We start from the raw sequence: 20,466 nt of genomic DNA, 5'->3' as shown, positions 1-20,466 counted from the left end.
GACCATCCAAGACTATTGGAGTGATGAATGCATTGACAGTGTTTTTGTATGTATGTATGTGTCTAAAACACATTTCCAGTACTTTGTCCTCAGGGTAGCCTATGGCTTCTACATATACCATGACAGCTCTTACAGAGTCCACAACAGCTCTCACAAGCTAACGTCTACTTAAAGTTTACTACTTCTGGTGTCCATATAGAGTTGTGAATTCAGTCATGCATTTGTGAGAAATATCACATCCAGCTAATCAGACTGAGCTGAGAATGTGTTCTCTGACGCATTCTGCAGGGTCAGTTTGTCCTGCTGAGGACTGAGTATTCCATTACAATGGCACCCTCCCTCCCCTGTATCCTCCATCAGTATTCCATCACAATGGCACCCTCCCTCCGCTGTATCCTCCATCAGTATTCCATCACAATGACACCCTCCCTCCCCTGTATCCTCCATCAGTATTCCATCACAATGACACCCTCCCTCCCCTGTATCCTCCATCAGTATTCCATCACAATGGCACCCTCCCTCCGCTGTATCCTCCATCAGTATTCCATCACAATGACACCCTCCCTCCGCTGTATCCTCCATCAGTATTCCATCACAATGACACCCTCCCTCCCGCTGCTATCCTCCATCAGTATTCCATCACAATGAGCACCCTCCCTCCCCTGTATCCTCCATCAGTATTCCATCACAATGGCACCCTCCCTCCGCTGTATCCTCCATCAGTATTCCATCACAATGGCACCCTCCCTCCGCTGTATCCTCCATCAGTATTCCATCACAATGACACCCTCCCCCCTGTATCCTCCATCAGTATTCCATCACAATGGCACCCTCCCTCCGCACCCTCCCTCCGTGTTCCTCCATGGCACCCTCCCTCCCCTGTATCCTCCATCAGTATTCCATCACAATGGCACCCTCCCTCCCCTGTATCCTCCATCAGTATTCCATCACAATGGCACCCTCCTCCCCTGTATCCTCCATCAGTATTCCATCACAATGACACCCTCCCTCCGCTGTATCCTCCATCAGTATTCCATCACAATGACACCCTCCCTCCCCTGTATCCTCCATCAGTATTCCATCACAATGCACCCTCCCTCCCCTGTATCCTCCATCAGTATTCCATCACAATGGCACCCTCCCTCCCCTGTATCCTCCATCAGTATTCCATCACAATGGCACCCTCCCTCCCCTGTATCCTCCATCAGTATTCCATCACAATGGACCTCCCTCCCCTGCACCCTCCCTCCGTGTTCCTCCATGACACCCTCCCTCCCCTGTATCCTCCATCAGTATTCCATCACAATGACACCCTCCCTCCGCTGTATCCTCCATCAGTATTCCATCACAATGACACCTCCCTCCGCTGTATCCTCCATCAGTATTCCATCACAATGGCACCCTCCCTCCGCTGTATCCTCCATCAGTATTCCATCACAATGGCACCCTCCCTCCGCTGTATCCTCCATCAGTATTCCATCACAATGACACCCTCCCTCCCCTGTATCCTCCATCAGTATTCCATCACAATGACACCCTCCCTCCGCTGTATCCTCCATCAGTATTCCATCACAATGATACCCTCCCTCCCCTGTATCCTCCATCAGTATTCCATCACAATGACACCCTCCCTCCGCTGTATCCTCCATCAGATAAGACATGTAAACAGATAATAACACAGCCCTGGATGAATACACCTTGGCTACTTCCACATATGAAATCAGTGACATCTCTGGTCAAATTCGCTCTTTATGGTGAGATACAAAAACGGATTCCTCCCTCAACATTCCTCATTATTGTGATACTATAAATAAATAAACATCCATATTGCTCAAGGTGGGTCCCCCTCTCTCTCTCTGTAGTGACGTGTCTGTGTGCTGTGGAGGAGTGGAGCTGCCCTGACCCTGCAGTGGCCAGGGGGTGTCTGGAGCTGGACTAGAGCCTGATGGAGGCTGCATGGAGGCAGGCAGAGACTGGCAACCAACACATCCCCCAGAAGGAGAGCCAAGCTCACAGCTCACAGCACACAGCTCACAGCTCACAGCTCACAGCACACAGCACACAGCACACAGCTCACAGCTGACAGCTCACAGCTCACAGCACACAGCTCACAGCTCACAGCACACAGCACACAGCTCACAGCACACAGCTCACAGCTCACAGCACACAGCACACAGCTCACAGCTCACAGCTCACAGCACACAGCTCACAGCTCACAGCACACGGCTCACAGCACACAGCTCACAGCACACAGCTCACAGCTCACAGCACACAGCTCACAGCTCACAGCACACAGCACACAGCTCACAGCTCACAGCTCACAGCACACAGCTCACAGCACACAGCTCACAGCACACAGCTCACAGCACACAGCTCACAGCACACAGCACACAGCACACAGCTCACAGCACACAGCACACAGCTCACAGCTCACAGCACACAGCTCACAGCACACAGCTCACAGCTCACAGCACACAGCTCACAGCACACAGTTCCCAACACACAGCTCACAGCTCACAGCACACAGCTCACAGCACACAGCATACAACACAGAGCATCACTGGCTAGGCACGCAGCACACACACACCCACGCATATGCGTGTGTGTGGTGTGCGCACGCACCTGCAGCGACAGCCTCCTGCACCAGCACCTCCTCCTCCTCCTCTGCTTCCTGTCTCCTACCGGCTGCCTGGTTCCCTCTCTCCACCAGGGAGGGCTGTGTGTTCACGGTAAGCATCACAATCCTGCTCTGTCTCTTCCTTCATCTCAACTGGATTTTCCCTCTCTCCTCTTTTCTGCCTCCTCCCTTTTTGTGATGAATCATTATCCTCTCTCTGCCTGCATTATTTCAGGGATTGTGGGTGCTGATGGATGTGGAGGCTAGTTAGCTAGGGATTGTGGGTGCTGCTGGATGTGGAGGCTAGTTATCTAGGGATTGTGGGTGCTGCTGGATGTGGAGGCTAGTTAGCTAGGGATTGCATGCAGGCAGCCTCCCATCATTATACTCCATTAGCAGAGAGAGCGAGAGAGAGATGAGGGCTGTGACTCAGGGAAGCAGATCTGGCTGTACGGTAGCGAGACTAGAGAGATAGACATGCAGAAGACTGTTCTGTGTTCATTTTAGGAGCATGTGCCACAGCTCATAGCAGAAAATGGCGATTCTAGCACAGTTCCCTAGCTAAGGCAGGCAAGGGAGCAGACAGACAGACAGCGTTCACGTCACAAACTGGATCATGGTTTTAAGGTTGGTCTAACTCTAATCATACGCTTGTTTGATTTCCTGTTGTAGAGAGAGAGAGGTAGAGAGAGATAGAGGTAGAGGTATGTCAGAGAATGCTGCAGGGTGGAGCTGTTGTATACCTTCTGCTATCTGTATTTCTGTATGTGTGGTGTGTATCTGTGACTGTGGTGTGTATCTGTGACTGTGATGTGTATCTGTGACTGTGGTGTATCTGTGACTGTGGTGTATCTGTGACTGTGATATGTATCTGTGACTGTGATGTGTATCTGTGTCTGTGGTGTGTATCTGTGACTGTGATGTGTATCTGTGACTGTGATGTGTGTCTGTCAGATAGCTTGTAGTTCTTCAGTGTAATGGTAATGAGGATGTATGTGGGCCTTGTTTTGTGGTAAACCTCTCTGTTAGTAGAAGCTGCCGCAGCATCTCTCTCTCTCTATGTAAAACAATATGGGCCCAGCCAGCCAGAGATGTTGGTCGGGTCGCTCCAGTCTCTGTCAGCCAGAGCATGATGTAATTGTTTTGACAGGTGCGAGATCCAAAACTGCCTGCAATTTGTATGTTCAAATCAAATCAAACGTTATTTGTCACATGCGCCGAATACAACAAGTGTAGACTTTACCGTGAAATGCTTAGTTACAAGCCTTTAACTAACAGTTCAGCTCAAGAAGAGTTTTTACCAAATAAACTAAAGTTAAACATAATAAAAAGTAACACAATAAAATAACAATAACGAGGCTATATACAGGGGGTACCGGTACAGAGTAAATGTGTGGGGTTACAGGTTAGTTGAGGTAATTTGTACATGTAGGTATGGGTAATGTGACTATGCATAGATAATAAACAGCGAGTAGCAGCAGTGTACAAAACAAATGGGGGGGGGGGGGGGGGGTGTCAATGTAAATTGTCTGGGTGGCCATTTGATGAATTGTTCAGCAGTCTTATGGCTTGGAGGTAGAAGCTGTTAAGGAGCCTTTTGGTCCTAGACTTGGCGCTCCGGGAACCGCTTGCCGTGCGGTAGCAGAGAGAACCGTCTATGACTTGGGTGACTGGAGTCTCTGACAATTTGATGGTCTTTCCAGAGTTGAATAGAATGACACTGCATATTATGTACTTTGAGCCATTGCACGTTTCCTATGTTGTGTTTTCGGAAAATGTACTGTAGTTGTTCATGTGAGTAGAGACAGTTGAAACATACTGTAGTTGTTCTGGGTATGTTCATGTGTGTAGAGACAGTTGAAACATACTGTAGTTGTTCATGTGTGTCGAGGCAGTTGAAACATACTGTAGTTGTTCATGTGTGGAGAGACAGTTGAAACATACTGTAGTTGTTCTGGGTATGTTCATGTGTGTAGAGACAGTTGAAACATACTGTAGTTGTTCATGTGTGTCGAGGCAGTTGAAACATACTGTAGTTGTTCATGTGTGTAGAGACAGTTGAAACATACTGTAGTTGTTCATGTGTGTAGAGACAGTTGAAACATTTACATTTACGTCATTTAGCAGACGCTCTTATCCAGAGCGACTGACAAATTGGTGCATTCACCTTATGATATCCAGTGGAACAACCACTTTACAATAGTACATCTATATCTTTTTTTTGGGGGGGGGGGGGGGGGGGGGGGGTTAGAAGGATTACTTTATCCTATCCAAGGTATTCCTTAAAGAGGTGGGGTTTCAGGTGTCTACGGAAGGTGGTGATTGACTCCGCTGTCCTGGCGTCGTGAGGGAGCTTGTTCCACCATTGGGGTGCCAGAGCAGCGAACAGTTTTGACTGGGCTGAGCGGGAACTGTGCTTCCGCAGAGGTAGGGGGGCCAGCAGGCCAGAGGTGGATGAACGCAGTGCCCTTGTTTGGGTGTAGGGCCTGATCAGAGCCTGAAGGTACGAAGGTGCCGTTCCCCTCACAGCTCCGTAGGCAAGCACCATGGTCTTGTAGCAGATGCGAGTTTCAACTGGAAGCCAGTGGAGTGTGCGGAGGAGCGGGGTGACGTGAGAGAACTTGGAAAGTTTGAACACCAGACGGGCTGCGGCATTCTGGATGAGTTGTAGGGGTTTAATGGCACAGGCAGGGAGCCCCGCCAACAGGGAGTTGCAGTAATCCAGACGGGAGATGACAAGTGCCTGGATTAGGACCTGCGCCGCTTCCTGTGTAAGGCAGGGTCGTACTCTGCGAATGTTGTATAGCATGAACCTACAGGATCGGGTCACCGCCTTGATGTTAGCGGAGAACGACAGGGTGTTGTCCAGGGTCACGCCGAGGCTCTTAGCACTCTGGGAGGAGGACACAATGGAGTTGTCCACCGTGATGGCGAGATCATGGAAAGGGCAGTCCTTCCCCGGGAGGAAGAGCAGCTCCGTCTTGCCGAGGTTCAGCTTGAGGTGGTGATCCGTCATCCACACTGATATGTCTGCCAGACATGCAGAGATGCGATTCGCCACCTGGTTATCAGAAGGGGGAAAGGAGAAGATTAATTGTGTGTCGTCTGCGTGGCAATGATAGGAGAGACCATGTGAGGATATGACAGAGCCAAGTGACTTGGTGTATAGCGAGAATAGGAGAGGGCCTATAACTGAGCCCTGGGGGACACCAGTGGTGAGAGCACGTGGTGCGGAGACGGATTCTCGCCACGCCACCCGGTAGGAGCGACCTGTCAGGTAGGATGCAATCCAAGAGTGAGCCGCGCCGGAGATACCCAACTCGGAGCGGGTGGAGAGGATGATCTGATGGTTCACAGTATCAAAGGCAGCAGATAGGTCTAGAAGGATGAGAGCAGAGGAGAGAGAGCTTTAGCAGTGCGGAGAGCCTCCGTGACACAGAGAAGAGCAGTCTCAGTTGAATGACCAGCCTTGAAACCTGACTGATTTGGATCGAGAAGGTCATTCTGAGAGAGATAGCAGGAGAGCTGGCCAAGGACGGCACGTTCAAGAGTTTTGGAGAGAAAAGAAAGAAGGGATACTGGTCTGTAGTTGTTGACATCGGAGGGATCGAGTGTAGGTTTTTTGAGAAGGGGTGCAACTCTCGCTCTCTTGAAGACGGAAGGGACGTAGCCAGCGGTCAAGGATGAGTTGATGAGCGAGGTGAGGTAAGGGAGAAGGTCTCCGGAAATGGTCTGGAGAAGAGAGGAGGGGATAGGGTCAAGCGGGCAGGTTGTTGGGCGGGCGGCCGGACGTCACAAGACGCAAGATTTCATCTGGAGAGAGAGGGGAGAAAGAGGTCAAAGTATAGGGTAGGGCAATGTGAGCAGGACCAGCGGTGTCGTTTGACTTAACAAACGAGGATCGGATGTAGTTGTTCATGTGTGTAGAGACAGTTGAAACATACTGTAGTTGTTCTGGGTATGTTCATGTGTGTAGAGACAGTTGAAACATACTGTAGTTGTTCTGGGTATGTCCATGTGTGTAGAGACAGTTGAAACATACTGTAGTTGTTCATGTGTGCAGAGACAGTTGAAACATACTGTAGTTGTTCTGGGTATGTTCATGTGTGTAGAGACAGTTGAAACGTACTGTACTTGTTCTGGGTATGTTCATGTGTGTAGAGACAGTTGAAACGTACTGTACTTGTTCAGGGTATGTTCATGTGTGCAGAGACAGTTAAAGCTGCTGTTTTACTGCAGGTCCTACAACGCTCCAGGGAGTTCCATGTCTATTAGGTTGCTCAGATCACTCTTCTGGAATCCTTCTTTTGGGGCACGTGGGGGAGGTACCTTTCTCAGTGTCACATCCATCATCTTAATACATTGATCTTGTTGTTGTTGTCATGTGTTCAGATACGTAAGGCTGGGGTTCATCCAGACAGCGCTATTAGAATAGGAGAGGACACTGACACAGACCAAATAAGTGTGTTTGGTCACAGAACAACTCTGTGGTCTCTGTGGTGAGGTAGTTAGTCACCCTTATTACAGAACAACTCTGTGGTGAGGTAGTTAGTCACCCTTATTACAGAACAACTCTGTGGTGAGGTAGTTAGTCACCCTTATTACAGAACAACTCTGTGGTGAGGTAGTTAGTCAGCCTTATTACAGAACAACTCTGTGGTCACTGTGGTGAGGTAGTTAGTCACCCTTATTCCAGAACAACTCTGTGGTCTCTGTGGTGAGGTAGTTAGTCGCCCTTATTACAGAACAACTCTGTGGTCACTGTGGTGAGGTAGTTAGTCACCCTTATTACAGAACAGCTCTGTGGTCACTGTGGTGAGGTAGTTAGTCACCCTTATTCCAGAACAACTCTGTGGTCTCTGTGGTGAGGTCGTTAGTCACCCTTATTACAGAACAACTCTGTGGTCTCTGTGGTGAGGTAGTTAGTCACCCTTATTACAGAACAACTCTGTGGTCACTGTGGTGGGGTAGTTAGTCACCCTTATTCCAGAACAACTCTGTGGTCTCTGTGGTGGGGTAGTTAGTCACCCTTATTACAGAACAACTCTGTGGTCACTGTGGTGAGGTAGTTAGTCACCCTTATTACAGAACAACTCTGTGGTCACTGTGGTGGGGTAGTTAGTCACCCTTATTACAGAACAACTCTGTGGTCATTGTGGTGAGGTAGTTAGTCACCCTTATTACAGAACAACTCTGTGGTCACTGTGGTGAGGTAGTTAGTCACCCTTATTACAGAACAACTCTGTGGTCACTGTGGTGGGGTAGTTAGTCACCCTTATTACAAAACAACTCTGTGGTCACTGTGGTGGGGTAGTTAGTCACCCTTATTACAGAACAACTCTGTGGTGAGGTAGTTAGTCACCCTTATTACAGAACAACTCTGTGGTCATTGTGGTGGGGTAGTTAGTCACTCTTATTACAGAACAACTCTGTGGTCATTGTGGTGAGGTAGTTAGTCACCCTTATTACAGAACAACTCTGTGGTCACTGTGATGGGGTAGTTAGTCACCCTTATTACAGAACAACTCTGTGGTCACTGTGGTGAGGTAGTTAGTCACCCTTATTACAGAACAACTCTGTGGTCACTGTGGTGAGGTAGTTAGTCACCCTTATTACAGAACAACTCTGTGGTCACTGTGGTGAGGTAGTTAGTCACCCTTATTCCAGAACAACTCTGTGGTCTCTGTGGTGAGGTAGTTAGTCACCCTTATTACAGAACAACTCTGTGGTCACTGTGGTGGTGTAGTTACAAGTGTTGTCATGAAACTATCAATGCATTTGGGGAGTTTAATCACCTGGACTCATTCAGAACAGAGGAAATATTTTGGTTGATTCAACAGTTAAATTCATTACATTTAGATGGCTAGTTAAATTCATTCATATGTTAGTTTGGCAATGTGTTTATGTTTCTCTCTGGGTCTTTCCAATATAGTTTTATTTAATCTCAAGGTGTCTGTAACGGCCGTCGTCGGAAGAAGACCAAGGTGCAGCGGAGTTAGTGTTCATCTTTCAATTTAATTCCAGCAAGAACACTATACAAAAACAAAACAAGGAAACCGACAGCCAACCAGTCCTGTCAGGTGCAAAACACTAAACAGAAACAATCCCCCACAAAACCCAAAGAAAACACATGCTCCTTATGTGTGACTCCCAATCAACAACAACGAACTTCAGCTGTGCCTGATTGGGAGCCACACACGGTCCAAAACAAAGAAATACAAAACCTAGAAAAAAGAACATAGAACGCCCACCCAATGTAACACCCTGGCCTAACCAAAATAAAGAACAAAAAACCCCTCTCTATGGCCAGGGCGTTACAGTGTCATGTTACTTTGGGTATTAACCGAGGGTTGTACCATTCGAAGGGTAATTTAATTTAATTTGCCTAAATCTGCGTTATTTGAATAATTCCCATCCCAAATCCATGTCAGTCTAGGATTACCTACTGCTAATCATTATTTAAAGAGTATACTGGGACTCAGAAATGCTGAGAGCAGGGAAACAGAAGAGAAGAAATAAAACGTGCTTTTTTTGTGTTGTTGAATATCTGAATTAACCTGGGACCTGCAGCTTGACAATTTCAGTTTAGTCCCAGGTGATATCTAAAAATAATGGAGGAAATTCTAGTCCCGAGGTGCGTAGTTATTCTGTGTACATGTTAGGGCTTGGTAATTGTGGAGGAGGAATGAGGCGCAGGAACCAGCGAACACAGGGTAGTGGTGTTTTTAATATACACTCACCAAAAAAAACAAATGTTCCCACACACAGGGGAGAAAATACATGCGGCGTACAACAACGTCGACATGAACACAAGCCGTCACACAAGAAACAATCATTAATCCCGCACGAACAGGAGCGGGCCAGCTAAACTAAATAGCCCCTCTAATGGCTAATTGACCACAGGTGTCACAAAATAAAAAAAGGGAAAAGCAAAAGGGAATCGGTGGCAGCTAATAGGCCGGTGACGACGACCGCCGAGCGCCACCCGAGCAGGAGGGGGCGCCACCGTCGGTGGGAATCGTGACAGTACCCCCCTCCTGACGCGCGGCTCCCGCAGCGCGCCGACACCGGCCTCGAGGTCGACCCGGAGGGCGAGGGGCAGGGCGATCCGGACGGAGGTGGTGGAACTCCCTCAACATAGATGGGTCCAGGACGTCCGCCGCCGGCACCCAGCACCTCTCCTCCGGGCCGTACCCCTCCCAGTCCACGAGGTACTGTAGGCCCCTCGCCCGGCGTCGCGAGTCCAGAATGGCCCTTACGCTGTACGCCGGGGACCCCCCGATGTCCAGAGGGGGCGGAGGGACCTCCGGCACCTCATCTTCGTGAAGGGGACCAGCTACCACCGGCCTGAGGAGAGACACATGAAACGAGGGGTTAATACGGTAATAGGAAGGGAGTTGCAACCGATAACACACCTCGTTTATCCTCCTCAGGACTTTGAAGGGCCCCACACACTGCGGCCCCAGCTTCCGGCAGGGCACGCGGAGGGGCAGGTTCCGGGTCGAGAGCCAGACCCTGTCTCCCGGTGCGAACACGGGCGCCTCACTGCGGTGGCGGTCAGCACTCCTCTTCTGCCGCGCACTGGCCTCCTTTAGTGAGTCCTGGACGGCTCTCCAGGTCTCCTTGGAGTGCTGGACCCAGTCCTCCACCGCAGGAGCCTCGGTCTGACTCCGGTGCCATGGTGCCAGGACCGGCTGGTAACCTAACACACACTGAAAGGGTGATATGTTAGTAGAGGAGTGGCGAAGTGAGTTCTGGGCTAACTCAGCCCAGGGAATATACCTCGCCCACTCCCCTGGCCGGTCCTGGCAATACGACCTCAGGAACCTGCCCACCTCCTGGTTCACCCTCTCCGCCTGCCCATTGCTCTCGGGGTGATAACCGGAGGTCAAACTGACCGAGACCCCCAGCCGCTCCATAAACGCTCTCCAGACCCTGGATGTGAACTGGGAACCTCGATCAGAGACAATGTCCTCCGGCACCCCGTAGTGCCGGAAGACGTGGGTAAATAGGGCCTCCGCAGTCTGCAGGGCCGTAGGGAGACCGGGCAATGGGAGGAGACGGCAGGACTTAGAGAACCGATCCACAACCACCAGAATCGCCGTGTTCCCCTGAGAGGGGGGAAGATCTGTCAGGAAGTCAATGGACAGGTGCGACCATGGTCGTTGTGGAACGGGGAGGGGCTGTAACTTCCCTCTTGGTAGATGCCTAGGAGCCTTACTCTGGGCACACACCGAACAGGAAGAGACATAGGCCCTCACGTCCTTAGCTAAGGTGGGCCACCAGTACTTCCCCCTTAGACTCCCCACTGTCCTCGCCTCACCAGGATGACCCGCAGTAGGTAGCGTGTGCGCCCACCGAATCAAACGATCACGAACACCGAGCGGCACATACATGCGCCCCACGGGCACCTGCGCAGGCGCAGGTTCCAACACCAATGCCCGCTCGATGTCCGCGTCCACCTCCCATACCACAGGTGCCACCAGCCTAGACGCTGGAATGATGGGAGTTGGATCGATGGGCCGGTCCTCCGTGTCATAGAGACGGGACAGCGCGTCGGCCTTAGTATTTAGGGAACCCGGTCTATAGGAGATGGTAAACCTAAACCGGGCGAAGAACATGGCCCACCTCGCCTGACGTGGATTCAGTCTCCTCGCTGCCCGGATGTACTCCAGGTTTCGGTGGTCGGTCCAGATGAGAAAGGGGTGTTTAGCCCCCTCAAGCCAGTGCCGCCACACCCTCAAAGCTTTAACCACTGCTAGCAACTCCCTGTCCCCCACATCGTAGTTACGCTCCGCCGAACTGAGCTTCTTCGAAAAGAAAGCGCAGGGGCGGAGTTTCAATGGCGCACCCGAGCGCTGTGATAGCACGGCACCCACCCCAGCCTCGGATGCGTCCACCTCCACTACGAACGCTAAAGACGGGTCCGGGTGCGCCAACACGGGTGCGTCGGTGAACAGCGTCTTCAATTTCTTGAAGGCTCCGTCCGCCTCCGTCGACCATCGCAAACGCACCGGCCCCCCCTTCAGCAGTGAGGTAATGGGAGCCGCTACCTGGCCAAAACCCCGGATAAACCTCCGGTAGTAATTGGCAAAGCCTAAAAACCGCTGCACCTCCTTCACCGTGGTTGGAGTCGGCCAATTACGCACGGCCTTAACGCGGTCACACTCCATCACCACCCCCGTGGTGGAAATGCGATAACCCAGAAAGGAGACGGCTCGTTTGGAAAACTCACACTTCTCAGCCTTAACGTATAGGTCATGCTTCAGCAGTCTACCAAGCACCTTGCGCACCAGGGACACATGCGCGGAGCGGGTGGCGGAATATATCAGAATGTCATCGATATATACAATCACGCCCTGCCCGTGCAGGTCCCTGAGAATCTCGTCAACAAAGGATTGAAAGACGGCTGGAGCATTTTTCAACCCATACGGCATGACGAGGTACTCATAATGGCCCGATGTGGTACTAAAGGCGGTTTTCCACTCGTCTCCCTTCTTGATACGCACCAGGTTATACGCGCTCCTGAGATCCAGTTTTGTGAAGAACTGCGCTCCGTGAAATGATTCCACCGCCGTAGCGATGAGAGGTAGTGGGTAACTAAACCCCACCGTAATAGCGTTTAGACCTCGGTAATCAATGCACGGACGCAGACCTCCCTCCTTTTTCTTCACAAAAAAGAAACTCGAGGAAGCGGGTGAGATGGAGGGCCGAATGTACCCCTGTCCCAGGGATTCCGTGACATATGTCTCCATAGCCGCCGTCTCCTCCTGTGACAAGGGGTACACGTGACTCCTGGGAAGCGCAGCGTTAACCTGGAGATCTATCGCACAATCCCCCTGTCGATGAGGTGGTAATTTAGTCGCCCTCTTTTTACAAAAAGCGATCGCCAAATCGGCGTATTCGGGGGGAATGCGCACGGTGGACACCTGGTCTGGACTCTCCACCGACGTGGCACCTATGGAAACTCCTAGGCACCTACCTGAACACTCCTCTGACCACCCCTGGAGAACCCCCTGTTTCCACGAAATACGGGGATTGTGACCAGCCAGCCAGGGGACCCCAGCACCACCGGAAACGCAGGCGAGTCAATAAGGAAAAAACGAATGCGTTCCTTATGATTCCCCAGCGTTACCATGTCCAGTGGCACCGTAGACTCCCTGACTAGCCCTGACCCTAATGGTCGGCTATCTAGGGAGTGCACGGGGAAAGGAGAATCTATCGGCACCCGCGGAATGCCCAGCTTAATGGCAAGTCCACGGTCCATAAAATTCCCAGCTGCGCCTGAATCGACTAGCGCCCTATGCTGGGAAGAGGGAAAAAATTTAGTAAACAAAACAGGTAAAAACACATGACCAACAGGGGGTTCTGGGTGAATCTGGTGCTGACTCACCTGAGGTAACCGAGAAGTGTTCTGCCTACCATCTCGACTCCCAGACTGGCTCCTCCGGCACCGGTCGGCCGTGTGTCCTCTCCGACCACAGCTGGTGCAGGAGGAGCCACCTCCTCCGGTGCCCCTTGGCACGGCCCCCCCTACCTCCATAGGGGTAGGGGCGGGGGTGCACGGGGGTGGAACGGGCAGGACCCTCTCCGAACGCCCGCGGGCAGCCAGCAAGTTGTCCAGTCGTATGGACATATCTATCAGTTCGTCCAGGGACAGAGCTGTGTCCCGACAGGCCAGCTCCCTGCGGACGTCCGCCCGGAGACTGCAGCGGTAGTGGTCTATGAGGGCCCTGTCGTTCCACCCCGCCCCAGCAGCCAAGGTCCTGAAGTCCAGCGCGAAGTCCTGGGCACTCCTCGTCTCCTGCCTGAGGTGGAACAGCCGTTCACCCGCCGCTCTTCCTTCCGGAGGGTGGTCGAACACGGCCCGAAAGCGGCGGGTGAACTCCGGGTAGTGGTCCCTCGCCGAGTCTGGACCGTTCCAGACCGCATTAGCCCACTCCAGAGCTCTGCCCGTCAGGCAGGAAACGAGGGCACTCACGCTCTCCTCCCCCGTGGGAGCAGGTCTAACGGTGGCCAGGTACAGCTCAAGCTGGAGCAAAAACCCCTGGCACCCAGCCGCCGCCCCATCGTACTCCCTCGGGAGCGCCAGACGAAGCGCGCCAGAGCCAGACGTCATGGGAGGCGAAGATGGCTGTATCGGGGCAGGTGGAGGTGGAGAGAGGATACCACTTCTCTCCCATCTGTCCATCCTCTCCATCATCTGGTCCATTGCCGATCCGATGCAATGGAGGACTGTCGTGTGGTGGAGTACGCGTTCCTCCATCGAGGGCAGAGGAGTGGCCGCTGCTCCCGCTGATTCCATGCCTTCTATCGTGGTGCGGGATTCTGTTAGGGCTTGGTAATTGTGGAGGAGGAATGAGGCGCAGGAACCAGCGAACACAGGGTAGTGGTGTTTTTAATATACACTCACCAAAAAAAACAAATGTTCCCACACACAGGGGAGAAAATACATGCGGCGTACAACAACGTCGACATGAACACAAGCCGTCACACAAGAAACAATCATTAATCCCGCACGAACAGGAGCGGGCCAGCTAAACTAAATAGCCCCTCTAATGGCTAATTGACCACAGGTGTCACAAAATAAAAAAAGGGAAAAGCAAAAGGGAATCGGTGGCAGCTAATAGGCCGGTGACGACGACCGCCGAGCGCCACCCGAGCAGGAGGGGGCGCCACCGTCGGTGGGAATCGTGACAGTACATAATGTGTTGCTGGTGACACGTTTCCATTTTATTCAGTTGTACACAGTTTCAGTGTACCTGGTAGTTATCTAAAATAGTTATATATATATATATATATATATATTACCTTTTTCTATTTCTCAATCACGTTGTTTTTTGTAAAGCGTAGCATCACGCTGTGTTTTTTTAATTGTAGCATCACGCTGTGTTTTTTGGGAAGTGTAGCATCACGCTGTGTGCCATAATACATGGGAACAGGTGGTTAAGAACAGGTTAACAGGAGTCATGCACTTTCACCTGAACTGTAGACTGATGACTTCATAAGCCAGGGATATCACTTTACCTTAGCCAATGGTCTGACAAATACTGTATATTCAGAGCAAATCGGTGAATCTAATAGGTGCCCTGCGTCATTTCTCTAACAAATACAGTGCCTTCAAAACGTTGTTACGTTACAGCCTTATTCTAAAATTGATTAAATTAAAAAGAATCCTCAGCCATATAAACACAATGTCCCATAATGACAAAGCAAAAACTGGTTTTTAGAAACAGAAATACCTTATTGTCACGGGATACTAGGAGTGGTGGTAGAGTCAGGCGCAGAGAGCAGAGGTGAAGTATAACGACCTTTATTCTTCCCGGCACAAAACGGTCAACGCCAAAACCAACGGGCGCGTAAAACAAATGACCAACCCAGTACAATGGGCAAAACAGTCCGGAGAGAGAATACAAGGCGTAAGCCAGCACATCCAAAATAAACACAACAGTAAACGTAATCCCGCACAAACCTGGGCGGGCTAAGCAGACTTAAATAAACACAAATCAAGAACACAATAGGGAACAGGTGCAACCAATAAGACTAAACAAACAGAAAAGGAAAAAGGGATCAGCGGTGGCTAGTAGGCCGGCGACGACGACCAACGAGCGCCGCTCGAACAGGCAGGGGAGCCACCTTCGGTGGGATTCGTGACACTTATTTACATAAGTATTCAGACCCTTTGCTATGAGACTTGAAATTGAGCTCAGGTGCATCCTGTTTCCATTGATCATCCTTGAGATGTTTCTACAACTTGACTGGAATCCACCTGTGGTAAATTCAATTGATTGGACATGATTTGGAAAGGCACACACCTGTCTATATAAGGTCCCACAGTTGACAGTGCATGACAGAGCAAAAACCAAGCCATGAGGTAGAACCCTTTTGGGTTCCATGTAGAACCCTTTTCTACATGGAACCCAAAAGTGTTCTACCTGGAACCCGAAAGGGTTCTCATACGGGTACAGCCAAAGAACCCTTTTTTTCTAAGAGTGTAGACCAGGGTTATGGCTTTGGAAATAAGTCAAGCTGGGATTAAGGTTTGTATTCATAGTTCAACTATAATGACAAACAAAACACACCTCTCTCTCTTCTCACCTAACCAAGAGAAGCATGCTGGTGCCTGGGACGTTTAGGTTGTGACAGATGATTTTCTCTTCCCCTCTGCTGTCAGGGTAATATGCTTGTATTTCTGTCTGTAGTTTAGATGTGTAGTTTTAGTTGGTACGGTACAGTACAGTAATATTAAATGCTTGCATAGCTGGCAGTATGAATAAATATAAAATGAGGAACCTTCCTCCTACGACAGGATCCCAGGGAGACATGCTCATTAAACAAACGCTGTATCAGCTAGCCTGACACACACACACACACACACACACACACACACACACACACACACACACACACACACACACACACACACACACACACACACACACACACACACACACACACACACACACACACACACACACACACACACACACATGCATCTCTCTCTCTACTGCACCTGCTGTCTCAACCTCTGAATGCTCGGCTATGAAAAACCAACTGACAACTGTTAGACTAGCTAACAGTGTGTTCAGGGTTGTTAGACTAGCTAACAGTGTGTTCAGAGGTGTTAGACTAGCTAACAGTGTGTTCAGGGGTGTTAGACTAGCTAACAGTGTGTTCAGAGGTGTTAGACTAGCAAACAGTGTGTTCAGAGGTGTTAGACTAGCTAACAGTGTGTTCAGAGGTGTTAGACTAGCTAAAAGTGTGTTCAGGGGTGTTCGACTAGCTAACAGTGTGTTCAGAGGTGTTAGATGAGCTAACAGTGTGTTCAGAGGTGTTAGACTAGCTAACAGTGTGTTCAGGGGTGTTAGACTAGCTAACAGTGTGTTCAGAGGTGTTAGACTAGCTAACAGTGTGTTCAGAGGTGTTAGACTAGCTAACAGTGTGTTCAGGGGTGTTAGACTAGCTAACAGTGTGTTCAGAGGTGTTAGACTAGCTAACAGTGTGTTCAGAGGTGTTAGACTAGCTAGCAGTGTGTTCAGAGGTGTTAGACTAGCTAACAGTGTGTTCAGGCGTGTTAGACTAGCTAACAGTGTGTTCAGAGGTGTTAGACTAGCTAACAGTGTGTTCAGAGGTGTTAGACTAGCTAGCAGTGTGTTCAGAGGTGTTAGACTAGCTTACAGTGTGTTCAGAGGTTTTAGACTAGCTAGCAGTGTGTTCAGAGGTGTTAGACTAGCTAGCAGTGTGTTCAGAGGTGTTAGACTAGCTAACAGTGTGTTCAGGGGTGTTAGACTAGCTAACAGTGTGTTCAGAGGTGTTAGACTAGCTAACAGTGTGTTCAGAGGTGTTAAACTAGCTAACAGTGTGTTCAGGGGTGTTAGACTAGCTAACAGTGTGTTCAGAGGTGTTAGACTAACTAGCAGTGTGTTCAGAGGTGTTAGACTAGCTAACAGTGTGTTCAGGGGTGTTAGACTAGCTAACAGGTGTTAGACTAGGTATCAGGTGTTAGACTAGGTATCAGGTGTTAGACTAGGTATCAGACTAGGTATCAGGTGTTAGACTAGGTATCAGGTGTTAGACTAGGAATCAGATGTTAGACTAGGTATCAGGTGTTAGACTAGGTATCAGGTGTTAGACTAGGAATCAGATGTTAGACTAGGTATCAGGTGTTAGACTAGGTATCAGGTGTTAGACTAGGTACCTGTGTGATCAGAGGTGTTAGTGTGTTAGACTAGGTATCCAGAGTGGTTGTGTCCCAAATGGCACCCTATTCCCTATATAGTGCACTACTTTAGACCAGGACCCTATTCCCTATAGCACTACTAGCTCCATAGGGCTCTGGCCAAAAGTAGCACACAAGATAGGGTGCCAATTCCCAATCTTGGCCTCAAACCATCACCTAATCATTTTATTTATTTATTCAACTAGGTAAGTCAGTTAGGAACAAATTCTTATTTACAATGACGGGCCTAATGACAGATTTTTACTTTGTCAGCTCTGAGATTCGATCTAGCAACCTTTCGGTCACTGGCCCAACACTCTAACCACTAGGCTACCTGCTGATTACTGGCCCAACACTCGAACCACTAGGCTCCTGTCGCCCCAGTTTACAGCCCCCTCCCCAGGTCGTTGCTGTAAAAGAGAATGGGTTCTCAGTCAACTGACCTGGTAAAATAAGGGTTAAATAAATCCAAAAGATACAGTCATTAGTGTGCAGCTCACATCCCTCCTGTCCTCCTCCTTTATTGCTCTCTGTGTTCCTCCTCTCCTGCTCTGTCAGAGGTCAGGGTTTGTAAGGGAAAAGTCACATCTGTTATGTGACAGTACTGGCCTGGTGGGCACTGAGACACAGTAGCACTGGCATGGACACTGTCTGTCTGAGATACAGAACAACACAGGGGATATAGTACAGCTTCGCTTGGTCCAGGAAATAAATGTTTCAGCTCCAATGTCCAATTGTACTGTATTTTTATACTGTCAGACAGCAAGTGTTTTGGTAACTGTCAGATCAAAATGTCTTCTCTTTAGGAATATTGTTGCCAACTTGCCATAGTTAAACTTGTATTTATCTTTTTTCTCTATATTTCTTCACTAAAGGTTGAGCGTTCAAATCTTTCTTATTGAATGTCAGTACACTGCTCGCTTCTCTGCTGTGGCGTGAGAGATATTCCCAGTGGTCCAGAGATACGTTATTACTCAATGTGGCCTATATATAGCTACCTATTACAATACTATAGTTATTACAGTGTTAGAGGGTCACACATCATTTCTCATATGACATGACAAGGTTTTCCCTTGTGAATGAGACTACGCCCTCTCTGTCATTCCTCCTCTCACTCTCTCTCTCTCTCTCTCTCTCTCTCTCTCTGTGTCTATCTCTCTCTCTCTGTCTCTCTCTCTCTGTCTCTCTCTCTCTCTCTCTCTCTCTCTCTCTCTCTCTGTGTGTCTCTCTCTCTCTGTGTCTCTCTCTCTCTGTGTCTCTCTCTCTCTGTGTCTCTCTCTCTCTGTGTCTCTCTCTCTCTCTCTCTCTCTGTCTCTCTGTGTGTGTCTATCTCTATAACTATCTTTCTCTCTCCGTCTCTGTGTCTCTCTGTATCTCTCTTTCTCTCTATAACTCTCTCTCTGTGTCTCTCTGTGTGTCTCTCTGTGTGTCCCTCTGTGTGTCTCTCTGTCTCTCTCTCTCTCTCTCTCTCTCTCTCTCTCTCTCTCTCTCCCTCTCTCTCTCCCTGTCTCTCTCTCTATCTCCCTTCCTCCCTCTCTCTCTCCCTGTCTCTCTCTATCTCCCTTCCTTCCTCTCTCTCTCTCTATCTCCCTTCCTCCCTCTCTCTCTCTCTCTCTCTCTCTCCCTGTCTCTCTCTCTATCGCCCTTCCTCCCTCTCTCTCTCTCTCTCTCCCTGTCTCTCTCTCTATCTCCCTTCCTCCCTCTCTCTCCCTGTCTCTCTCTCTATCGCCCTTCCTCCCTCTCTCTCCCTGTCTCTCTCTCTCTCTCTCTCTCTCTCCCTCTCTCTCTCCCTCTCTCTCTCTCTCTCTCTCTCTCTCTCTCTCCCTCTCTCTCTCCCTCCCCTGTTCCTGTTCTGTCACTGTGATGGATGAGTGTCTGTACTGGCTGTTCTGTAAGGAGATGATCCAGAGAGAAGCCCAGGCTATTCAACTGTTTGCTGACTTTACACACCACGGTTTTGGGGAGAAAGCTATATTCTAGATGTGTTTGTTTCTAGTTCATTTCATCTCTGTGATGATGGATTTGGTATTTATGCAGCAGTCTGTCACAACAGACTCATTTCCCAGTAGTTTAAAATGTATTGTTTTAGTGATCGTTTCACTGTCTTTTGGTCGTGATGTGAATTGCTCAAACTGTCTGTAATATTCTGTGATCAGTCCTTCAAATATCGTCATATGAACATGTGTCCTGTAGATTCATGACAATTCACAGGTTTTGCACCTCTCTCTCTCTCTCTTGATTCTTTTGGGTCCAGTCTGGACTGGCTCATGTATAATTCAACTAGCGTCCTGGTCGTGTAGAGAGAGAGTTGTGGCTTGGAAACGTGTCACTGTATTGGATTTCTCCGGGCCAACACACAACAAAGTGTCTGTGTTTAATGTAGTCCTCATGTACCAAGGGGCTGTGTGTTGCCTATTGGACATACTGGAGATCAGTGGTTACACAGAGGAGGGAACCAAAAAGCTTTGAGATTGTAAGCTAACATACTGTAGGACCACAAACCTAGCTGCACCGAAGGCTTACATGGATATATTTAGGCTGATAGATATTCACATAGATGTACATATGGCAACCACCCGGTTACTCAACCCTGCACCTTAGAGGCTGCTGCCCTATGTACATAGACATGGAATCACTGGTCACTTTAATAATGGAACACTAGTCACTTTAATCATGTTTACATACTGTTTTACTCATCTCATATGTATATACTGTATTATATTCTACTGTATTTTAGTCAATGCCACTCCGACATTGCTCGTCCTAATACTTAAATATTTCTTAATTCCATTCTTTTACCTTTAGATTTGTGTGTATTGTTGTGAATTGTTAGATGTTACTGCACTGTTGGAGCTAGAAACACAAGCATTTCACAACACCCGCAATAACATCTGCTAAACATGTGTATATATGACCAATAACATCTGCTAAACATGTGTATATGTGACCAATAACATCTGCTAAACATGTGTATATGTGACCAATAACATCTGCTAAACATGTGTATATGTGACCAGTAAAATATGATTCGGTTTAAAGGGAGTGGATCTGCCGTGGAATATACATTAACATTAGTGTTCCCACTTTACACATAGTTGCTTTTATCTGCTGGTAGAAAAACTAACAGGGC

General features: G+C 49.2%; 1 protein-coding gene across 1 annotated transcript in view; it reads left to right on the top strand.

The window, feature by feature from the left end:
- Positions 1-2,855: 2,855 nt before the first annotated feature.
- LOC106560892 (janus kinase and microtubule-interacting protein 3) overlaps positions 2,856-20,466 on the top strand; it is an 89,557-nt gene continuing 71,946 nt past the window's right edge. Inside the window, exon 1 of the mRNA XM_082978768.1 lies at positions 2,856-3,244. The gene's annotated coding sequence lies outside the window, so the exon portion shown is untranslated. The remainder of the gene's footprint in view (positions 3,245-20,466) is intronic.

Source organism: Salmo salar, chromosome 01, assembly GCF_965601325.2.
Source record: "Salmo salar chromosome 01, fSalSal1, whole genome shotgun sequence".
Classification (NCBI taxonomy): domain Eukaryota; kingdom Metazoa; phylum Chordata; class Actinopteri; order Salmoniformes; family Salmonidae; genus Salmo; species Salmo salar.
The sequence above is the reverse complement of the archived record's forward strand: the minus strand, read 5'-3'. Positions and strand labels throughout refer to the sequence as shown.